Source organism: Dipodomys spectabilis, unplaced genomic scaffold (genome assembly GCF_019054845.1).
Source record: "Dipodomys spectabilis isolate Male_0828 unplaced genomic scaffold, ASM1905484v1 ptg000039l, whole genome shotgun sequence".
Lineage (NCBI taxonomy): Eukaryota > Metazoa > Chordata > Mammalia > Rodentia > Heteromyidae > Dipodomys > Dipodomys spectabilis.
The window spans coordinates 13,401,659-13,423,049 of record NW_024870716.1 but is presented as its reverse complement, the minus strand read 5'-3'; positions in this window follow the sequence as shown (position 1 = coordinate 13,423,049).

Below are 21,391 nucleotides of genomic sequence, written 5' to 3'. Positions count from 1 at the left end.
CACGGCGCGGTCAGACCGAGCGACCCCGCTTCCCGGGCGGCGCGGACAGCGGGCTGCGCGCTGGGTAGCTCCGGACTCGCCGCGATCCCCGACCCCGGCCCCCAGGTCCCGGGTCCCCAGGCACGGCCGGCAGGGCGCAGCCGTCCCGCGCTCAGGGCTCCCCGGGCGCTCCGCTCCCGTCCCGTCCCCGGCCCGGCAGGTTGGGCGGCGGAGAAGAGGTTCACACGCTCCCGGCCGGACCTGCGCCCGAGTGAGCAGCCGCACCAAGGTGGCGCCCGAGGAGCGCGGGGCGCGGCGGGCGCGCGGGCGGGGGGCGCGGGCGGGGCGGGCGGGCGGGCGGGCTCCGCGGCCGGGGGCGCCCCGCCGCCTCCCTGGGCCCCGCCCTGCGCCGCCCGCCCGGACCCGCGCTCTGGGGAGCACCGCCGCCTCCCCTGGGCCCCGGCCGGCCCCGGCCGCGAGGGGCCGCGATCGCCGCTGGCGGGCCGGGAGGAGGCTGAGGAGCCCTGGCCGCGGAGCGCGGGCGCCCAGGAGCCGGGGCGGAGACCTCCAGGGCGGACGGTGCCCGCCACGACCCGTGATCGGGGCCACGAGAGACGCCGCGACCGGGGCAGCCAGCGACCCCAGGATCGGGGCAGCTAACCAGCCCGTGGCCGCGCCGCGACCCCACGGCCCGTTCCAGGAGCCAGTACCAGACTCGCGTGGGCGCCCTGCGCCCTGGGATTCTTCCCCCGCCGGCTCTTGCCCGGGATGCGCTGAGTCGGGGCCCGGCTCGCCCTGCTCACAGCCCGCCCCGTCCCCGGGGAGCCAGCGCCGCCGGACTGCAGGCGGGGGGGGGGGGGTGCACGTCTGCTTTTGTGCTTCATCACATAAATCTATATGCACATAGATGTGTGTGTGTGTGTGTGTGTAAATGGTGTGTGTTTAAATGGTGTGTGCATGTGAGCCCTGGGCTGGAACTCAGGGCCTCGCGCTCTTTCTTGGCTTTTTCACCCAAGGCAGGTGCTCTACTACTTGAACCACACCTCCACTTCCAACTGTTTTTGCTGGTTGTTCAGAGATCAGAAGGCTCAGAGGCTTTGAGCTTGGGTCCTCAGGTCTGACTTAGCCTCCTGAGTAGCTCAGGTGGCAGGTGTGGCCGCCGCGCCGGCTCCGTCTTGCTGCTGGACAGCAGCTGGCCGCGGCTGGCCCGGGTCTGGGCCGTGTCCGGGATCCGCGGCGCTGCCCTTCGGCCTGCACGCGCGGATCCAGGTGTGAGCCATCTTTCCTTCTCCACAAGCCCTCACTTAACAGAGTTAGCATCTTTGTCTAGAGGAGGCAACAGGACTCTCTGCGTCCCAAAGGGAAACCGTGACTCTTCCCGGCGCCTTGGAGGGAAGAAACCCGCTTCCCTCCCCGCCCAGCAGTCAGCGCCCGCGCGCCCTGACCCGGGTGCCGGCCCCAGGAACCAGCGGGAAAGCCTGCGCTGTCTGGCTTCTAGAAAACCCTGCTGGTAGGTTTGTTTACTCTCTAGAAGGCCGGTGGATGTTCACAGATCTGAGATGATCAGGCAGTCTGACTTCTGTCCAGCCCGGCCAACGCTCCACTTTTTAACCAGGCTGAGCTAAATAGCGTCCTCTTAACCACCTGGCTCTCCACTCCCCTCCCCCAAATTGCAGCTGCGGGTGGGACTTCCTCTCTCAGAAGTGGCCCCCCCCCCCCCCCCCCCCGCATTGATCACTTTAAACTCCATACTCTGAAACACTTGGCTTCCTCCCACAAGAACACAGAAGTATCTGGGAATTTCCACAAATTCCCTTGAACATACCAGAACTTCTCAATGTTACATCTATGTGCATGGTGCTATCTGAGTGCTAGTAGCCCTCAGAAATGTCACCCTCTAGTTCGGCACTGGTGGCTCACGCCTGTAACCCTAGCTACTCAGGAGACTGAAGTCTGAGGATTCTAGTACAAAGCCAGTCCAGGCAGGAAAATCCATGAGACTCTTATTGCCAACTAACCACTGAAAAGCTGGAAGTGGAGCTGTGGCTCCAACAGTAGAACACCAGACTTAAGCAAAGAAGCTATGAGACAGCCCCTAAGCCCTGAGTTCAAGCCCCAGTATTGGCGCGCGCGCACACACACACACACACACACACACGCACACACGCATGCACATACCCCCAAACTTTGAACCTCTACCATGCTCTGATCTATAACAGACTTTAAAAAAAATAAGACTCAGAGCCTTAGAAACCATTAGATCTGAAGAAAGGAAATTTTTGAAAGAAAAGTAAATCACAAATAAACCATTTCATACCTGCAAGTTGTAAGTCACGTTTGTTGTAAATAAATTCATTCTTTTAGAGTACCTGTATTGGTGATTAAAGATTAGAGCTGGTGGCTGGTGGCTCACACCTATAATCCTAGCTACTCAGGAGGCCAAGATCTGGCTTCAGATCTGAGGATCAAAGCCAGCCAGGGCAGGAAAGTCCATAAAACGCTTGTCTCCAATTAATCACCAGAAAACCAGAAGTAGTGCAGTGGCTCAATGGTGGTAGAGTGTTAGCCTTGAGCTAAAGCGCTCAGGGACAGCGCGCAGGCCAGAGTTCAAGCCTCACAACTGACAGAGAGAGAGAAAGAGAGAGAGAGAGACATTGAAGACTGTAATAATAGACTGCTTTGACTTATGTTACCTTTTCTATTAATTAAACAACAGACTGCTTTCATTTATGTTACTGCTAATTAACACTTTTTCTGCATTAATGGCTAATTAACACTTTTTCCTGCATTAATGGCAAAATATCTATCATTTATATGTGTTTTATACAGAGATTCTAAGCTATATATTAGACAAATACATCTTATACATGTAGATCTTAGAATATCTTCTAATAACATAAAGACTATCTGATAGAGACAATAATAAAAACTATTTTGGGAGGAAGAGATTTTCCACAAAAAATATAGACATGGCTCACGCCTGTAATCCTAGCCACTAAGGAGGCTAAGATCTGAGAACTGTGGTTCAAAACCAGCCATTAGATGGTGGGAAGGTAGGCAGAAAAGAATATGAGAAGCTCGGCGCTGGTAGCTCATGCCTGTAATCCTAGCTACTCAGGAGACTGAGATCTGAAGACTGCAGTTCAAAGCCTGGCAGGAAAGTCCAGGAGAATCTTATCTCCAATAATCCACTCAGAAAAATGGAAGTGTTGCAGTGGCTCAAGTGGTAGAGTGCTAGCCTTGAGCTGAAGAGCTGAGGGACAGCATTCAGAGCCAGAGTTCAAGCCCCATGACTGACCATACATACATACATATATGTATATATATGTATGTGTATATATATATAGATAGATAGAGAGAGAGAGAGAGAGAGAGAGAAGAAAAATAAGTCTTTATCTACTAGGAATCCTAAGGTTTCTTGTGGATTCAGAAAGAACTCAAACGTCTCTTCCAGAAAGAATCTCTGATTATTCTTTTTTTTTTTTTTTAAATTCAAGCATGACTCTGATTATTCTAGAAGAAAAAGAAGAAGAAGAAGAAGAAGAGGGATGGTAGGGGAAAAACAAAGGAGGGGGTAACAAAGCCTGATAGGAAATGTACTCATTATCTTACCCATATAACTGTAACTCCTCTGTACAGTATCTTTACAATAAAAAAAGAAGAAGAAGAAAAAGAAAAAGTGAAATTAAGTCTTCAGTGAATTAAAGAAATACCTCTTGTAAGGAACCTTTTCGTTTTTTCTTTGCTTTGGGTTTCTGCTCCTAAGGTTGATGATTAGAATGCAGGTCCTGACTATTTGGCTCTGTTAGAAGGATGTTCTGCCCGGTGATGTTGGCTCACCCCTGTTACCCCAGCTACACAGGAAGCTGAGATCTGAGGATCACAGTTCAAAGCCAGCTTAGGCAGAAAAGTTGAAGAAGTAGAGCCATGGCTCAAATTGTACAGCACTAGCCTTGAACAAAGGAGCTCAAGGACAGCACCCAGACCCTAGTTCAAGCCCCAGGACTCACAGACACATACCCCTCACCCCCCACACGTGTCCTCACCCCCAACAAGCAAACGTTCTAAATAAAACGTAACAAACTATAAAATAAAGGACCATTATAAGCAAATTATCTACAGCTGTGCTTCTTCTTCTTTGGTACCAGTGCTGCAGCTTGAATTCAGAGTCTTTAGCTCTTGCTTGACTTTTTCCCACAAGCCTGGTGCTCCTAGCATGTGAACTGCAGCTCCACCTCCAGGTCTTTGCTAGTTCATTGGAGATAAGAGTCTCTTGAACTGTCCTGTCACGCTGGCTTTGAACCTCAATCCTTAGATCTCAGCCTCCTAAGTAACTAGGATTATAGGCATGAGCCACGGGCTCGTGACTGAACTTTCGGTGCACGCGTGTTTCAGGGAGAGCACGTGTCGGGCAAGAGCTCTGATGCCCTTTCCGGGAAAACAGTGAGCTCAAGTGCACTCTGTCATTCTAGGCCCCGTCTCCAGGGACACCCTTGAGTACCCCAGGAAGGAGGCAAGTTATTCTCTCAGGGACGTTAAGCTGAACAGACACCAGAGATGGAGACCTCTTAGCTAAGATCCTTGCATTCTCCTCCTGAGACTCACAGCACCCCAATTTTTGTCTTGGATCCCTTTTGCCCTGAATGATAGACTTGAGAGAACTTCTGGTTTCATTCCTTCCTGATAGTTTGAATGATGAACTAGCATCCTCCTGTGCTAGTGTCTCCCCTCTTCTAGGGAGAGCTCAGTATCTGAGTATGGTCCAGGGAAGTCTTCAGGTACAGTGTGATCTATCTGCAGGGGAAGCACGCAGGCCGCACAGTCCTGGCCTTGCTCTTCCCTTCTCCATCCATACCAAAGCAGGATGAGCCCAGGAGTGAAGGCGAGGGCCAGGGTAAATTTCTGGAGAGAGAGAGGAAGGGAAGAAGAAGGAAGGCATGCACATCAAGGACTTTTTGTTTTTGTTCTGGTCCCGAGGCTTGAACGCAGGGTGTTGGAACTGAGCTTTTTGGCTCAAGCCTCTACCAATTGAGCCATATCTCTGCTTCTGGATTTTTGGTGGTTAGAGCGAAGAGTCTCATGGACTTTCCTGCCTGGGGTTGGTTTTGAACCACAATCCTTCGATCTCAGCTTCTTGAGTAGCTAGGATTATAGGTGTGAGCTACCAGCATTGGGCTTGTATTTGAGTATTGAGAAACTCATTCCTGTTGGGTCAAACTGAAAATAACTAAAAACTATAAAATTTCCCTTGTTTGACTACTTTAAAAAAAAATCACTCTTTGTCACTCAAAACTCCTATGCAAAAAAATTCCTGTCCCTGAGGAAGTTAATGGTGATCCTTGAGAATTAATTATGGTACTGAAAGGACTTGTCACATTTCAGCTAAAAATAAATAGGTGTCCTGGATTCGTAATTGCTTACATCTGTGTTCTATTTCTATACATTTCACATGATTCTCAGAGAATACATCCCATTTCAAAGCCAGAGTTCCTGCTCTCTATTGGGAGAACTGATTTTCGTGATGACCCACAGAGTTTTCATCAGAGTGCTGTGCTTTTCTGCTGTGTGTGTGTGTGTGTGTGTGTGTGTGTGTGTGTGTGTGTGTGTGTGTGTGTCCTGGGGCTTGAACTCAGGGCCTGGGCGCACTATCCCTAAGCTGCTTCTTACTCAAGCCTAGCATTCTACCACTTTGAGCTACAGTTCCACTTCTGGTTTTCTGGTGGTTATTTGGAAATAAGAGTCTCATGAATTTTCCTGCTCTGTTTGAACCACGATCACCAGATCTTAGCCTCCTGAGTAGCTATGATTACTGGCACAAGCCACTGGCACCCGGCTTCACTTCTAATTCTTACTTTGGCTTTCTGACTTGAGCTTCAAAGTCTGTAGTTAGACTGAGAAGCCCATGGATGTTATGGTTACCCAGAGCTTTAATCTCAGACTGGAGACCTGATTCATTGCTGAGCACAGGAATTTTCTTTTCTTTTTTGTTGGTCGTGGGGCCTGGGCTCTGTCCCTGAGCTCTTTTGCTCAAGGCTAGCACTCTACCACTTGAGGCAAATCAACACTTCTGATTTACTGGTTGTTAATTGAAGATAAAAGTCTCACGACTTTCCTGCCTGGACTGGCTTTGAACCATGATCCTCAGATCTCAGCCTCCTAAGTAACTACTATGACAGGCATGAGCTACCAGCACCCAGTTTGGGGATTTTATTTCAAAATAGTTACAGCTGAAATAACATTCCAGACTAAGATGCTGAGATAATAAATAGCACCCATTGAAAAAGGCAAAGCCCTGTTGCAAATGACATGATTACCCCTTATCTAAACTATATTTAGGCCAGGCACCTGAAGTCTCAGGAGGCTGAGATCCAAGGATCATGGTTCAAAGCCACCCTGGCCAGGAAAATCCAGGAGGTTTTTTTTTTTTTTTTTTTAAATCTCCAATTAACTTCCAAAAACCTAGAAGTGGAAGGCTGGGAATGTGGCTTAGTGGTAAAGTGCTTGCCTAGCATGCACTGCGTTCATTTTCTCAGTACTATATAAACAAAAAAAGCTAGAAATAGCTCAAGTGGTAGAGTGCTAGCTTTGTGCAAAAAGAAGCTTAGGGGCAGTGCCCAGGCCCTGAGTCCAAGCCCCAGGACTGCCACAAGAAAAAAAAACACCACACACACACACACATACACACACACACACACACACACACACACACACACACACACACACACACACACCCTCCAGGTAATGAACAAACCATCAATATTCTCAGTCATCATGATGAAACTATTAAGGAAGACCGTATAATGTATTTATTGCCATTATTTAATCTAACAAATATTTGCCAAGATTCTATTGTTTGTCTGGCAATGTTCTATGTGGGAAATAAAAGAAAAACACAGTCCTTGTGTTTAAGTAGTTGAGTAATGTAGGAAGAGAAATGAAGCAAGCATGTACAAGACAAGCAGGAAGTCATTTCAGAGCTCAGAATTTAGAGAAGAGCAAGATCCTGGACATGTGAGTGAAGGTTAAGAAGAATTGACCATGCTGGGTGCTGTGTGTGGTTCATGCCTGTAAACCAAGCTATTTAGGAGGCTGAGATCTGAGGATTGTGGTTCCAAACCAGTCTAGATAGTAAAGTCTTTCAGACTTTCATGTCTAATTAACCAGTCCCCCCCCCCCCCCCCCCGCCGCCCCTCCAAAAAAAGCTGGAAGTCGAGCTGTGGCTCAAATGGCTGAGTGCCAGCTCTGAGTGAAAAAGCAAAAGTACCTGAGCTAAGTGCTCAGGTCCTGAGTTCTAGTCCCAGTGCTGAGATGAAACCGATAGGTGCTTTTCCAAACCTCTTCCTAACAAGAACGCCGAAGTCAGGTGTTCACTGGCATTGATTCAGTGGTTCCGTGACACCATTGAAAATTCAGATGATTGCCTCCTTTATCTCTTCCCCTCCTCGCAGGCTTAATTTCTTCCTTGTGTTTTTATAAAGTCAGTATAGCCTTGGGTCTCATATTGATATGCAAGGCAAGATAAAAAGGGAGGGATTCTTTTATTTATTTATTTTTAATCTAGAAAGAAAAATCTCTTCCAGGAGGCTCATTCACAAGATTGTTTTTCCTTGGGCCAGAACTTGCTATCTCACCCAGCTTGCAAGGACATCTGCTCTGTCAGCAGATGCTTCCGGAATCCATGGCAGACAGTGGCCTAGCTCAGTGGAGAACTGGGAATGGTTTTGGACAGCTGTGGCCACCAACGCCTGGGTAGGGACAGCATCCTGTCTCTGCTGGTGTTCAAGGCAGATAGTCTCATGGACTTTGCTGCCCAGGCTAGCTTTGAACTGTGATCCTCAGATCTCAGCCTCCTGCATAGCTAGGACTATAGGCATGAGCCACCAACACCTGGTTTCAGACAATACTTTTAAACATGGATGCTGGGGCCAAGAAAAGACAGGAAATCCACCAAAATACCAAGAAACTGTCTTGAGTTCATATTCTGTTTCATTAAGGTCAGAATCACCTTAGAACAAATAAGTGCACAAGTAAATGCTGTGCATTTATTGTTATTAATTGTAATTAATTGTTATTAATTTCCACTAAGATACTCTAGCACTGGCAGACTTCCTGGAAACTTCTCTATTCTTCCACTTTTCTGTCTCTCTCAATCTCTTCCTCTTCCTCCTCCTTTTTCTGTCATCATCTTCTTTCTGTTTCTATTCTTTCATTCTCTCAGTGTCTCTGTTTCTCAATGTCTCTCTGTCTCTCTCAATTTGTGTCTCTGTCTCTGGACATTTCTGACTGTCATACAGTCTGTCTGTCTGTCTGTCTCTTTCTTGGGAGTAACTTGAAGGTTCAGGGTCTCTCACCTGGAAGCCCAGAACTGCAGACGTCTGCTTGAAGGCATGGATTTGACCAGGTTTTATGGAGCCAGAATGGTATATTCTAACTGGACAATGATCTGCAGAGATTATAAGCACAGAGTGCTTTTCAGTCTGAAGATATGCCAACTAAAGGTATGGTGGACTCCACAGCTCACATGTGGAGTGAGTTCCAAATGTATTCCATTGAGAAATAGAATTTCACTGACATTACAAGTTGTTGTGTTTTTTCTTTTGTCAGTCATGGGGCTTGAATTTAGGGCCTGAGCACTGTCCCTGAGCTTTTTCACTCAAGGCTAGTGCTACACCACCTTGAGCCACAGTGCCACTTGCATGAATATTTTGTTTAAATATACATGAATTCTACAGTGCTTAAATGTAGTAAGAGGATCTGTGGTTGCTCATAAATGTGGATCTTTCTGGCCAAACATTCAGAAGCTATGCTTTGCAGAGGTCGAGAGCTAGTCCTGGGGCTTGAACTTAGGGCCTGGGCACTGTCTTTGAGTTTCTTTTGTTCAAGCCTAGCACTACCACTCAAGCCACAGCTCTACTTTGGCTTTGAAAAAAAATAATAGTAGTTAATTGGAGATAAGAGTCTCATGGACTTCCTAGCTGAGCTGGCTTTAAACTGGGATCCTTAAATTTCATCCTCCTGAGTAACTAGGATAACAGGTATGAGCCACTGGCACCTGGCTATAAAGTAAGACTCTGAATTTTCCCTATGACATTTAACTTAAACATTCTATCAATCTCTATCTATCTATCTATCTATCTATCTATCTGTCTGTCTGTCTGTCTGTCTGTCTGTCTGTCTGTCTGTCTGTCTGTCTGTCTATCTGACTTATTATTAATAGCACAAGTAAGTTTAACATGCAAATTGCATAAATGCATACAGTGTCTTTTGGTACCTGTGGCTCATGCCTGTAATCCTAACAACTCAGAAGGCCTAGATCTGAGGACTGCAGTTTGAAACCAGCCCAGGAAGGAAACTCCATGACTCTTATCTCCAATTAAGTGCTCAAAAACTGGAAGTGGCACTGTGTGCTCAAATGGGAGAGTGCTAGCCTTGAGTAAAAGAAGCTCAGGCCCTGAGTTCAAGCCCCACGACTGCCAAAAACAAAATAAAATAAAATAAAGAGAATCAGACAGATGCTGGTGGCTTACTGATTAAACACCAATTAAAGCCCAATTAAACACCCAAAAGCCATGTGTGTTGAGCTGTGGCTCAAGTAGTAGAGTGTCAACTTGGGGTGGGAAAGCTAAGAGATAATGCTTAGGCTTGACTCAAGTCCTCTTCACTGATGCCATCTTCTCAGCTTCATTACTTTCTTTGCTTTTCAAACCTAAGAACCAAGGATTCCACGCCGCCTGTCTTGTGAGGAGCTGTGGGTTGAGCACAAGCCGTGCTCTCAGAGGTGGGCTCAGGCACGCAAGGCCCATGCCCACACTGCATACGGACAGCAGGTACACAGGTTGAAACTCACCCCTGGTGAAGATGTCCTAGACTAGGAGTGGAAAGGCTGGGTTTGAACTCACACTGTGAGTTTTGATCAAAGAACGGCTCCAATCTCTCAGATCAGAGGTGGGGACAATGGTCATGCAAGAGACTTTTTGTGTGAGGGGAGGACCTGAGAACCATGGAGCCTGGCCCTTCTCAGGAAGCCGGTAGGGAGTTGGTATGTAGAATGGTTGCATGTAGTGTGTTCAGGCTCGTAGGATGGATTGGCTCTGAGACTTACCAACACATCCTCTGGCATCTAGAACTACTCCCATGTGTGCAAGAGCTCACACGTGCGCATGATGACATGTCACTAGTCACATGGATTTCCTACAGCCCAAGAGATCTAAGGCTCCAGAAAGAGGACAGGACTCTGGCATCAGAGATAGAGAAACAGACACTGCACAGACTGAATGACAGCACAGATAAGGACAAAGGCCTCTGATCTAGAAAGATTAGACAAATCAGATGCTGGGACACACTGAATCCCTAGCTACTCAGGAGGCTGAGATGTGAAGATCAAGACTCAAAGCCAGCCTGGGCAGACAAATATAAAAGACTATTATCTCCAGTCAACCAGCAAAAAGCTGGAAGTGGAGCTATAGCTCAAGTGGTAAAGCACCAGCCTTGAGCAAAAAAGCCAAATTAGAATGTGAGATCCTGAGTTTAAACCCCAGTAGGTACTTTCTTTCTCTTTCTCCCTTCCCCCCTTTCACACACACACACACACACACACACACACACACACACACAAACACATATACACATACAAAGACATAAAAAGAAAAGAAAAAGAGATTGACAGCCAGACACCTATGACTCACACCTGTAATTTTATCTACTCAGGAAGCTAAAATCTGGGGATCTTGGTTCAAAGCCAGTCCAGGAAGACTAATCCAAGAGATTCTCATCTTCCACTAACCAGCAAAATGTCAGAAGTGGAAATGTGCCTTAAGTAGTAGAGCATCAGCCTTGAGTCAAGCACAAAGCTCTGAGTTCAAGCCCTAGAACCCGCCCCCCCCCCCCCACATACACACAGTGAAAGAAAGAAAGAGAAAGAGAGAAAGAAAGAAGGAAAGAAAGAAGGAAATTCTATAGCTATATGGCCATTTGGTGAGCTGGATCAAAATATAGATGTATAGTCTAGAATACTGAAAAAATATATTTAAGAATCAATATTTGATGAGATAAACATGAGCACTTCCTAACTACTGGCCTCACAAAGACTTACCTCATGTATATTTGACCTCATTCTCTCTCCAAAATAGATTATGATTGGAAAGCTCATGGTGGCAGGGAAAAGATCTGTAACCACCACCTTTGGGAGGGGAGGGGGGTGGCGGGAAACAAGCCAAATACTGAGTCTTGTTGTTCTAGATGTCTGAACGACACCCATTGGTCAAGAAAAAAATTGATTCAAAGCTTCCCAATTAACCCAGAAAAGTGCAAGAGAATGAACAGGGACAAAGTGTTGACCATTTGTTGTAACAAAGTAAGACCATTCCCAGAAACCCTTCTCCAAATGACACAGTTTTCTGGGAATTCATTCTTTTTGTTGTTGTTGTTGTTTTTGTTTTGTTTAGTTTTTGTTTTTCTTTGGGCTGGTACTAGGGCTTCAACTCAGGATCTTTTTCTTTCAAGGCTAGCATTTATTTTTATAGTCTCTAGAAAGTAAAGTTTGCTTTATTCTAGATAGCGAGATAACATCTCATGTATCCTTGGAAATGTAAAAGATTCTATTTTAATGCGCTAGGCCAAAAAAGAAAGGTCAGTGAATAGAGATAGAGTTGAATAAGCTTCCCAGGGTATTTATTAGTAGTAACAGTAACATTGTATTAAAAAAAAGAAAATATTAGACTCCACAGAGAATTTCATTTCTTTGTTCTTTTGAGTCTTTGCCAGTGCTGGGGCTTGAACTCAGGGCCTAGACATTATCACTGATATTTTTTACGCAAGGTGGGTGCTCTGCTACTTGAGCTACATGCCCTCTATCCAGCTTTTGTGATGATTAATTGGTGATAAGAGTCTTGTGGACTTTTCTGCTTGGGCTGACTTTGAACTGATCCTCAAATCTCAGCCTCCCGAGTAGCTACGATTACAGACATGAACCACCAGTGCCCAGCTTATGCTCTCAATTTTTACAGTTTTTAGAGAGTAGAGAAAAGCTTGCTTCTTCCTAGATGGTGGGACATATCTCATTTAGAAAGGCAAAAGGTTCCATTTTGATTTGTTAGGGATGGTGACAGAAAAATAAAGTGAATAGGGATGGGTTTGAAGAAGTCCCTTAGAAGTGTTCATTATACCAATAATTAGTAATAGGAAATTATATTGGAAAATATTAGACTCCATAGTGAGCTTTATTTTTTCTTTGTTTTGAAATAGATATTACATAAATATTCCATTTTGTTACATTATTTACTAAGGATTATTTTCCTGGTTTGTATGTGTGGTATCTCTTAGAATAATTATTTTCTTTTTTTTTTTTGTCATGGGGCCTAAACTCTGGGTCTGAGCACTGTCCTTCAGCTCTTCAGCTCAAGGCTAGTGCTCTACCACTTGAGCCATAGCGCCACTTCTGGCTTTTTTCTTTTTGCTTATGTGGTGCTGAGGAATCAAACCCAAGGTCTCATGCATGCAAGGCAAGCGCTCTACCACTGAGCCACCTTCCCAGCTGTCTCAGAATAATTCTTCTATTTGACTTTTAAAAAGTTGTTATTATAAAGGTGGGATACACACACACACACACACACACACACACACACACACACACGGGGGCGGTTACAGTTCTATAAGTCAAGTCATGAGTATATTTCCTTTAGGACAATGTCATTCCTTCCCTCGCTCTCTCACAGTTTTTCCCCCTGCTCAGAAAAGATCCTAAACCAACTGCATCAGAATTGAATTAAAAACCAGCAACACCTGGATCAGATCCTTTGTCTCCACGATCTCACAGAGTTCACGGACACAGAGGGAGAAGCAAATGCCAAAGACTGTTGAAGAAAAAGCTAAGCCTGCTAGACAGGAGGGACCTACAGGAGGGAACCGCCTGGGCGGGATGTGCGGGTGCGGCTCTGGGGATGGAGCGGGGAGGGGGGGAGAACGAGAGGGAGAAAATGAGAGAGAGAGAGAATGAGAGAGAGAAAATGAGAGAATGAGAGAGAATGGAAGAGAATGAGAGAGAATGAGAGAATGAGAAAGAATGAGAGTGAGAGAATGAGAAAGAGAATGAGAGAGAATGAGAGAATGAGAGAGAGAATGAGAGAAAATGAGAGAATGAGAGAATGAGAGAATGAGAAAGAGAATGAGAGAGAATGAGAGAATGAGAGAAAATGAGAGAATGAGAGTGAGAGTGAGAGAATGAGAGAGAATGAGAAAGAATGAAAGAGAAAATGAGAGAATGAGAGAATGAGAAAGAGAATGAGAGAGAATGAGAGAATGAGAAAGAGAGTGAGAGAGTGAGAGAATGAGAGTGAGAGAGAATGAGAGAGAGAATGAGAGAGAAAATGAGAGAATGAGAGGGTGAGAGAGAATGAGAAAGATAATGAGAGTGAGAGAATGAGAGAGAATGAGTGAGAGAATGAGAGAGAAAATGAGAGAGTGAGAGAGAGAGAAAATGAGAGAATGAGTGAATGAGAAAGAGAATGAGAGTGAGAGACAATGAGAGAAATGGGAGAGAAAATGAGAGAATGAGAGAGAGAGAATGAGAGTGAGAGAGAATGAGTGAAAATGAGAAAAAGAGAGAGGAGAGAGAGAGAGAGAGAGAGAGAGAGAGAGAGAGAGAGAGCTATGCAACTCTCAACATCATTGGACAGCCTGCATGGCAGGCCCCAGAGCCAATCAGGAGGTTCCACAGTCTGCACCAACACTCCATGGATGTTTTAGCCCCTCTGATTGGATGCTCATTACGGCGTACACTCTGAGGTCCAATCAGCCATTTGTTCACATGCTAGTCTTCCAGGGACAATGCCCTAGGAGGGGATGCCCAGAGCCCCTGCACACGGGACTGCTCAGGGCATGGAACTGAGATGCCCAGAGGCCAGAAAAATCCATTTAAAATGATCCTCCTCTGAGCCGAGCAGAGGTTGTAAGATTTACAGGAGAGATCATCCATTTTCAGCTGTATGGAGGGGGAAAATGAGCTTTCACAAAGATAGGAGGATTGGGCTGGGAAGGTGGCTCAGTGGTAGAGTGCTTGCCTTGCATGCCTGAGGCCCTGGGTTCGATTCCTCAGCACCACATAAGCAAAAAGCTGGAAGTGGCACTGTGGTTCAAGTGGTAGAGCGCTAGCCTTGAGCTGAAGAGCTGAGAGACAGCGCCCAGGCCCAGAGTTCAGGCCCCACGACCGGGCCCCTCTTTTCCCCCAAAAAAAACAAAGGTAGAAGGATGTTTCTAGTAGAGGGAGAGAGAGAAGGAGGGGAGGGGGAGAGAAAAGAGGTGAAGGACTAGTTTTGTGGGAATCTTCTCCAGGAAACAAGTCTGTATTTCCTTGTGGGGGGGCAGGGGAGGTGAGTATGGGAATCATGAATCCTTTGTGTAATTTTGCCATTCCTCACTTGGAGTGGAAAAGTAGCTAATCTCTCCTGGGCCTCTATACCAGTTTCTCTTTTTCCTGGTTCTATACTGATGAAACACAGAGGAAGAACTGACAGATGGAGACAGTTATCTAGAAAGGAATAGGTTACTATGTACAGACTGACTGATTTCATGGGAGACAGAGGCCAAGGTTTCTAATATCTTTGACATACAGACCATAAAGTCTCCTGTGTCTTTCAGACCGCAGATAGTGAGTGCATGTATTCTCCAGCCTTCTTTGAAGCCATCATTTGGCACTTTCAATAGTTTCTAACTGGACAGTATCATTCTGCTTTCAATCTACACCATTGTGCAATCTTACAGCCAGTCTTTCTTCGAGTCCCTCTTACCTGGACCTTGTGAATGCCTGCAATTGGTGGTGCTTCTTCTTGAGGAGCAGAGACAAGGCTCAAGCTTGTTCCACACTCTACTCAGACCTGTTCTTTATGTACATCAGCAGACTGAAGGTTGGTATAATAGACTTATAAACCCAAGAACCTGTTTTATTTATTTGTACCAGTACTGGGGCTTGAACTCTGGACTCTTGATTAGGTTTTCTGCTCAAGGTTGGTGCTCTCCTACTCAAACCATATCTTCACTCCCAGCTTTTTTTTTGGGGGGGGGGTCAGTTGTGAAGTTTGAACTCAGGGCCTGGGCTCTGTCCTTGAGACTCTTGCTCAAGGCTAACATTCTACCACTTGAGTCACAGCTCCACTTCCAGCATTTGAGTGATTAATTGGAGATAAAAGTCTTATGGGGACTTTTCTTCCCTGGGCTGGCTTTGAACCACAATCCTCAGATCTCAGCCTCCTGAGTAGTTAGGATTACAGGCCTGAGCCACCAGCACCCGGCCACTTCCAGCTTTTTGTGGATTAATTGCAAATAAAAATCTCATGGACTTTTCTGCCCAGATTGGCTTTGAACCGTGATCCTCAGATCTCAGCCTCTGGAGTAGCTAGGATGACACCAATGTTCAGCCCCATGATCCTACTTTGGAAACACATGTTCAGATGTATTTATAACACTCCTCCCTCATTCCACATATTTTAGTATTTTGCAGCTAACTCTAAGTACTTTTTCCATTTTGGTTTGTAGTTTATTAGCGAAGGGGTAAGTGTATAATGGGATGAGGTTTATTATTATTATTATTATTATTATTATTTTGGTGTCTTGGTACTGGGGCTTGAACTCAGGGCCTTGCTCCCTTGCTTGTTTTGTTTGGCTTAAGTCTGGTGCTCTATCATATGAGACATATCTTCAATTCTGGCTTTTTGTTGGTTAGAGATAAGAGTCTCTCAGACTTGTCTGCTTGGATTGGCTTTGAATCATGATTTTTCAGATCTCAGCCTTCTAAGCAGCTAGGATTATAGGCATGAACCGCTAGAGCCTGGCATAAAAAGACAAGTTTTTAAGCCAAAGAACATAAACTTTCATGGAGAACTTCATTTATTTGGACATGAAGATGCTAGCTATTTTAAGGGAGAAGAGAACTTCTTCCACTTGAAGTCATGTCTGTGATTTCTTGGTGGATTCAGAGGACCAGAAGCTTCTGGAATCTGTGAGGATGATTGTTGGGCCTGTGTGACCCACATGCCTTGGCTGCACGGGGCAGAGAGAGGAAGCTTGAATCTGGCCACAGGTCTTTTAAAGGTATCTGAATTTCCTCTGAGGTATACAAGTAGGTTCAGTTCTAACCACTCACATAGTTTTTGTAGAATCAGGATTTGTGAATATTTGTGTTTGTATTCACGGAAGCCTCTCGAAGTGATTAGAAAAGTGGTTTCTGTCAAATAGCAGTACACACCCATCATCTAATTACTTGTGTTAAGCATTAAAACTTCTTGGGAAAAAAATGTGACCTTTTCTAATGATTTTTATACCAGGATACAAAACATTAGCCAAAGTGTCACTGCATCTTAATTTTATTTATTTTAATTAATTATTAGCCAAATTTTCCATTGTTGAAATATTTTTTTTATCGCCAGCTAAAATTACTATTTTGGTTTGCATCACAAACCTATAAGTGGTTTGGTAAAATATGAAAACAGTTCAAAATTTCCCTTGAGATGTACTGATACATATTGAAATAATTTTTTTATTCCACTGGGTGAAACATGGAGAATTTGGCTCTTCTATTAATTCTTACCTCAGCAGATATTTTTTTGGGGACAAGGATAATTGCCATAACAGAAATTATTTTTCCCATTCTATAAGGAGCTATTTCTAGAGTTCAAGCTATTTTGGTTTTTGCAAAATACCTACAGAATAGAATTGGAGATCTTTTTTGAGATTTGAACATAGTACATTAAGCTAATGAGAATAAAGATGCTTCCTTCCTCAGAAGCTTGTGCTGTAAGAGGAAATGGTAGTTAAAAAGTAAGAATAGTTGCATATATAGTTTTTTTTGTAGTGGTACAGTTTCAAGTAAAACTGGAAGGCTAAGCCAAGAACTGGTTAGGGGCTCACATCTATAATCTTAACCACTCAGGAGGCTGAGATCTGAAGATTACAGTTCAAAGTCAGACAAAGGACCGACAAATTTGAGAGTCCGTTATCTCCAATTAATCAGCAAAAAGATCCAGAAGTGGAGCTGTGGCTCAAGTCGTAGAGCACCAGCCTTGAACCAAATGAAAGAGTGAGGCCCTGAGTTTCAGTCTCAGTTTTTGCACAAACAAAAGAGAAATGCTGTCTAAATCAGTCTCAAGACACAGGGAAAGAGACTAATTTTAGTAGGTTCTTCGAAAACCAATTGTGTGAATTGACAGTTCCAATGACCTTGAGCCCTCAGGATTATAGGAATCCTTCCTTCTACCCTATCCTTCATTCAGTCTGCCACCATATGAATTGCTATTGGCCCGAAGATTGAAAAGAAAGTCAGTTGTATTTGTACACTACTTTCTGTAAAGGAAGAAATTGGCATCATAAAACCAAAACAATATTTGCATTGTTCTGCACTGCCTTATGGCATAATCTGAAGAGCTTCCACAGGTTGAAAGATTAAATATTATTTTCAGTGAGCAAAGGAAATGACTTATTTGATACCTAGTAATTAGGATTTTGTAAGTTCACAGGTTGACATCTTATTTGATTTATACCAAACAAAGGCAAAACAAAATAGTTGAAAAGGATTGAGAGAATAGATTTTGCCAACTTAAGTATAATCCTTAGCAAACCCAATCTTTTCTAAGTACACGCAACATGAGGAAGCTCATACATTGTGTTTCCAGACAGGGATTATATTGTTAATACTGTTAAGAAAGAGAGGTCTTGATAGTCATGTCTAAGGAACCATTAATACAAATAAAATAGAAACACAGAGTGCCTTTTATGCTGACTGACTGGAAATGGAAACACCTTTGGTTGTTGCTGTGAAAAACGCACTGACATGAATTTTTCCTTAGCCATGTGTGGCTATGGCTGATGAATCAAGTCGTGTCAAGCTTGCCAAAAGCAGGCAACTTTTGCTACCTGTGATTAACAAGTACAGAATCATAGAATAGTGATAGCCGGGCACTGGGGGCTCATGCCTGTAACCCTAGGAACTCAGGAGGCTGAGATTTAAGCATCTTAGCCAGGGCAGACAAATTGGAGAGACTCTTATCTCCAACTAGCCAGCAAAAAACCTGGAAGTGGCTCTGTGATTCAAGTGGTAGAGGACGAGCCTTGAGTGGAAAAAGCTAAGGGAAAGCATGCTGGTCCTGAGTTCAAGACCCAGTACTGACATCAAAATCAAAGCAAAATACAACAGAATCATAAAGCTTATCTCAGAGAAGAGCACCGAGCACACCTAGTCTCCTCTCGTAAGTCTTTAGATGAGGAAACATGGGTAGAAAAAGTAGAAAGGCTTGTCAGGTTTCAGATCATTAGATAACCAGCATTTAGGATATGTCATTTTTTTTTTTTTTTTTTTTTATCAGTTGTGGTGCTTGAACTCTGGGCTTGGGCGCTGTCCCTGCACTCTGCAGCTCAAGGTGAGCACTCTACCACTTGAGCCACAGCGCCACTTCTGGTTTTCCAATGGTTTATTGGAGATAAGAGTCTCACAGACTTTCCTGCTTTGAACCACGATCCTCAGATCTCAGCCTCCTGAGTAGCTAGGATTACAGGCGTGAGCCACTGGCACCCCACTTTGGATATGTCATCTTGTGCTGTAGCTGCCATGACTTCCATTCACCCGGCTGTCTCCCCATCCAGCCAGCCCATTCTACAGACATTTATGAAGTTCAACTCTGTGCCAGAAACAATGTATGATCCTGGTGAATCATCGTCCCTGGAAGAATGACTTCCTGGCTCCTCCCATCAGGAGGTAGTTCATTTCCCATGGAATCTGGAGTCATCTCCTCTCTCGTTTAAAATGGAAGTGACATTATACCTCTTCAGAGTGGAGCCTCAGGAGACTGTAGTTTCTGCTTTTCTTCTCTTAGCTGCTTGGAGATGGCCATGCCAAGAAGACCGGGCAAACCATTTTGAAGATGAGAAGCCATGTGGCAGAGAATTGACATCCCCTAGCCAATAGTTCCAGCCAACGACTAGACAAGTACATGAGGCCAAATAAGAGCAGCCCAGCCCCATCCCATTTGCCAGCTGACCTCAAATGAATGAGTGAGCTCAGCATGTACCATGCAGCGCACAGACCGGCTCTCAAAAGTGAGCCAAGCCGGCTCTCAACCCACAGCTTCATGGAAAAATAAAAAGGTGTCATTGTAGCTTTCAAACTTGGGAAGGGGGCTACGTCTATAACACAGAAAACAGATCCACTCTCAAAGTACAGGAAAATAGAGAAGAGAGATCGCACCAAGGGATCTCTCACGGACAAGTGAGGAACAGACTCACAGAAGCCATCCTTTAAGAAATGGAAGGAAAGCTGGGTGCGAGTGGCTCAGATCAATAATCATAGCCAGTTAGGAGGCTGATATCTGTAGTGACTCATCTTTGATTGATTAACCAGCAGCAAAAAAGCCAGAAGTGGAGGTATGGCTTAAGTGGTAAAACACCAACTAGGAGAGAAAAAGCCAAGTGAGAGTCAGAGGCTCTGAGTTGAAGTTCCAGTACTGGCATGAAAAGAAAAAAAAGCAAAGAGCAATGGAGAGATAAGCCAGGTGTGGAGGCATACACAGAAGGAACGTGAGTTCAAGGCCAGTCTGAGCTACATAACAATGTTCGTCTATTGCAAACAAACCAAAAGAAGAAATCAAAGAAGGAAGATGGGGGGAGACAGGGAGGTAGGGAGGGAGGGAAGGTAAAAGAAAGGAAGGGGAAAAAAAGTAATAATCTGTGCCTCCTTCCTCCTCTTCTTCCTCCTCTTCCTCTTCCTCCTCCTTCTTTCGGCGTGGGCACTTGGACTTGAATCCAAGGTCTCATGCTCTCATTTGACATTTTAGCTCAAAGCATTCTGCCATAATTCCACTTTTTTTTTTTTTTTTGGTCGGTCATGGGGCTTGAACTTTGGGCTTGGGCGCTATCCCTGTGCTCTTCAGCTCAAGGCAAGTGCTCTACTGCTTGAGCCACAGTGCCACTTCTGGTTTTCTAGTGGTTTATTGGAGATAAGGGACTCACAGACTTTTCTGCCTGGGCTGGCTTTGAACCGTGATCCTCAGATCTCAGCCTCCTGAGTAGCTAGGATTACAGGTGTGAGCTATGGGCGCCCTGTTCCATCTGTCTTTTTGCTAGTGAAGTGGAGTTGAGAGTCTCTTGGATTTGTCTTCTAGGCTGGCATTGAATTGTGATCCTTAGATCTCCGCCTCCTGAGTAGCTAGGGTGACAGGTGTGAGCCACAAGTGCCAGGCATCCTTCCCTCTTGTTTTTTTTTTATAATACATGAAGAAGAAGTTAAGTTAAATTCAGATATTGCAGGTAAATTAAATAGGATTTGATGGTTGCAGAAATCTGGCACTGTAGCCAGAGTAAACATGTAACAGATATTGATAATGTTAAGATGGAGAGACTGAAGAGAAATAGGTGTGGGAAGAAGGGGAAGGATGGGAGGTGTACAGGGATGATGGATGGACTTTGATGCTGGACCCAAAAGTTTGGAAGTGGAAGTTCTGGTCTATATAACAGATACGAACAAAGAGGGAAAGTTGATTTGAAAGATGACAAAGAAGGTGTGGGTTGATTATTGAATGTGCTGATTGATTCTTGATGGGTGGGTACGAGCCTCCAGTGGGACTTCTGGCTTCGATGGCTTCCTTGTGCCACATGAGTTTCTTGTCCACTTGCTTTCTGGGAAATGAAGAAGAGGAGGAGGAAATGAAGAAGGAGGAGATGAACGAGGAGAAGATGGAGGAGGAGAAGATGTAGGAGAAGGAGGAAGAGAGATGGAGGAGGAGATGAAGGGAGAGATGGCGGAGGAGATGGAGGAGAAGAAGAAATAAGAAGAGTTGGAGGAAGGAAAGGAGGAAAAGATAGAGAAGGAGGAATTGGAGGAGGAGGAAGAAGAGGAGGAAAAGATAGATGAGAAGAGGAAGATGGAGGAGGAGATGAGGGAGGAGGAGGAGATAGAGGAAGAGAATATGGAGGAGGAGGAGAGGGGAAAGGAGGAGGAAGAGATGATGGAGGAGGAAGAGGAAGAGCAGAAACGATGAAGGCAGAGATGGAGGACGAGGAGATGGAGGAGAAGAGATAGAGGAAGAGGAAGAAATGGAGAAGGAGGAGGAAGAGAAGATGGTGAAGGAGGAAGAGGTGGTGAAGGAGGAGGAAGAGGAGATGGAGGAGGAGATGGAGCAGAGAGAGGAGGAGAACAAGAAGGCGAAGAAGAAGCCTAAGGACTGGCAGCCTGATGTAGGCCTGTGGGGATCCCACGTTTATAGCCTTTGAGGTGAGTCTTAGCTGTTCTGGCACCTGGCTGAACCTGGCAAGAAGGGTGGGAAAGGAGGGGATGTCACCCCTGCTGGCCTCCTATCTTCCTAAACCTTTTTCTCTCTCTCATGACCACTGGGAAGTAACAGACACGTAAGCCTGAAGTTGTGGAGACAGAGGG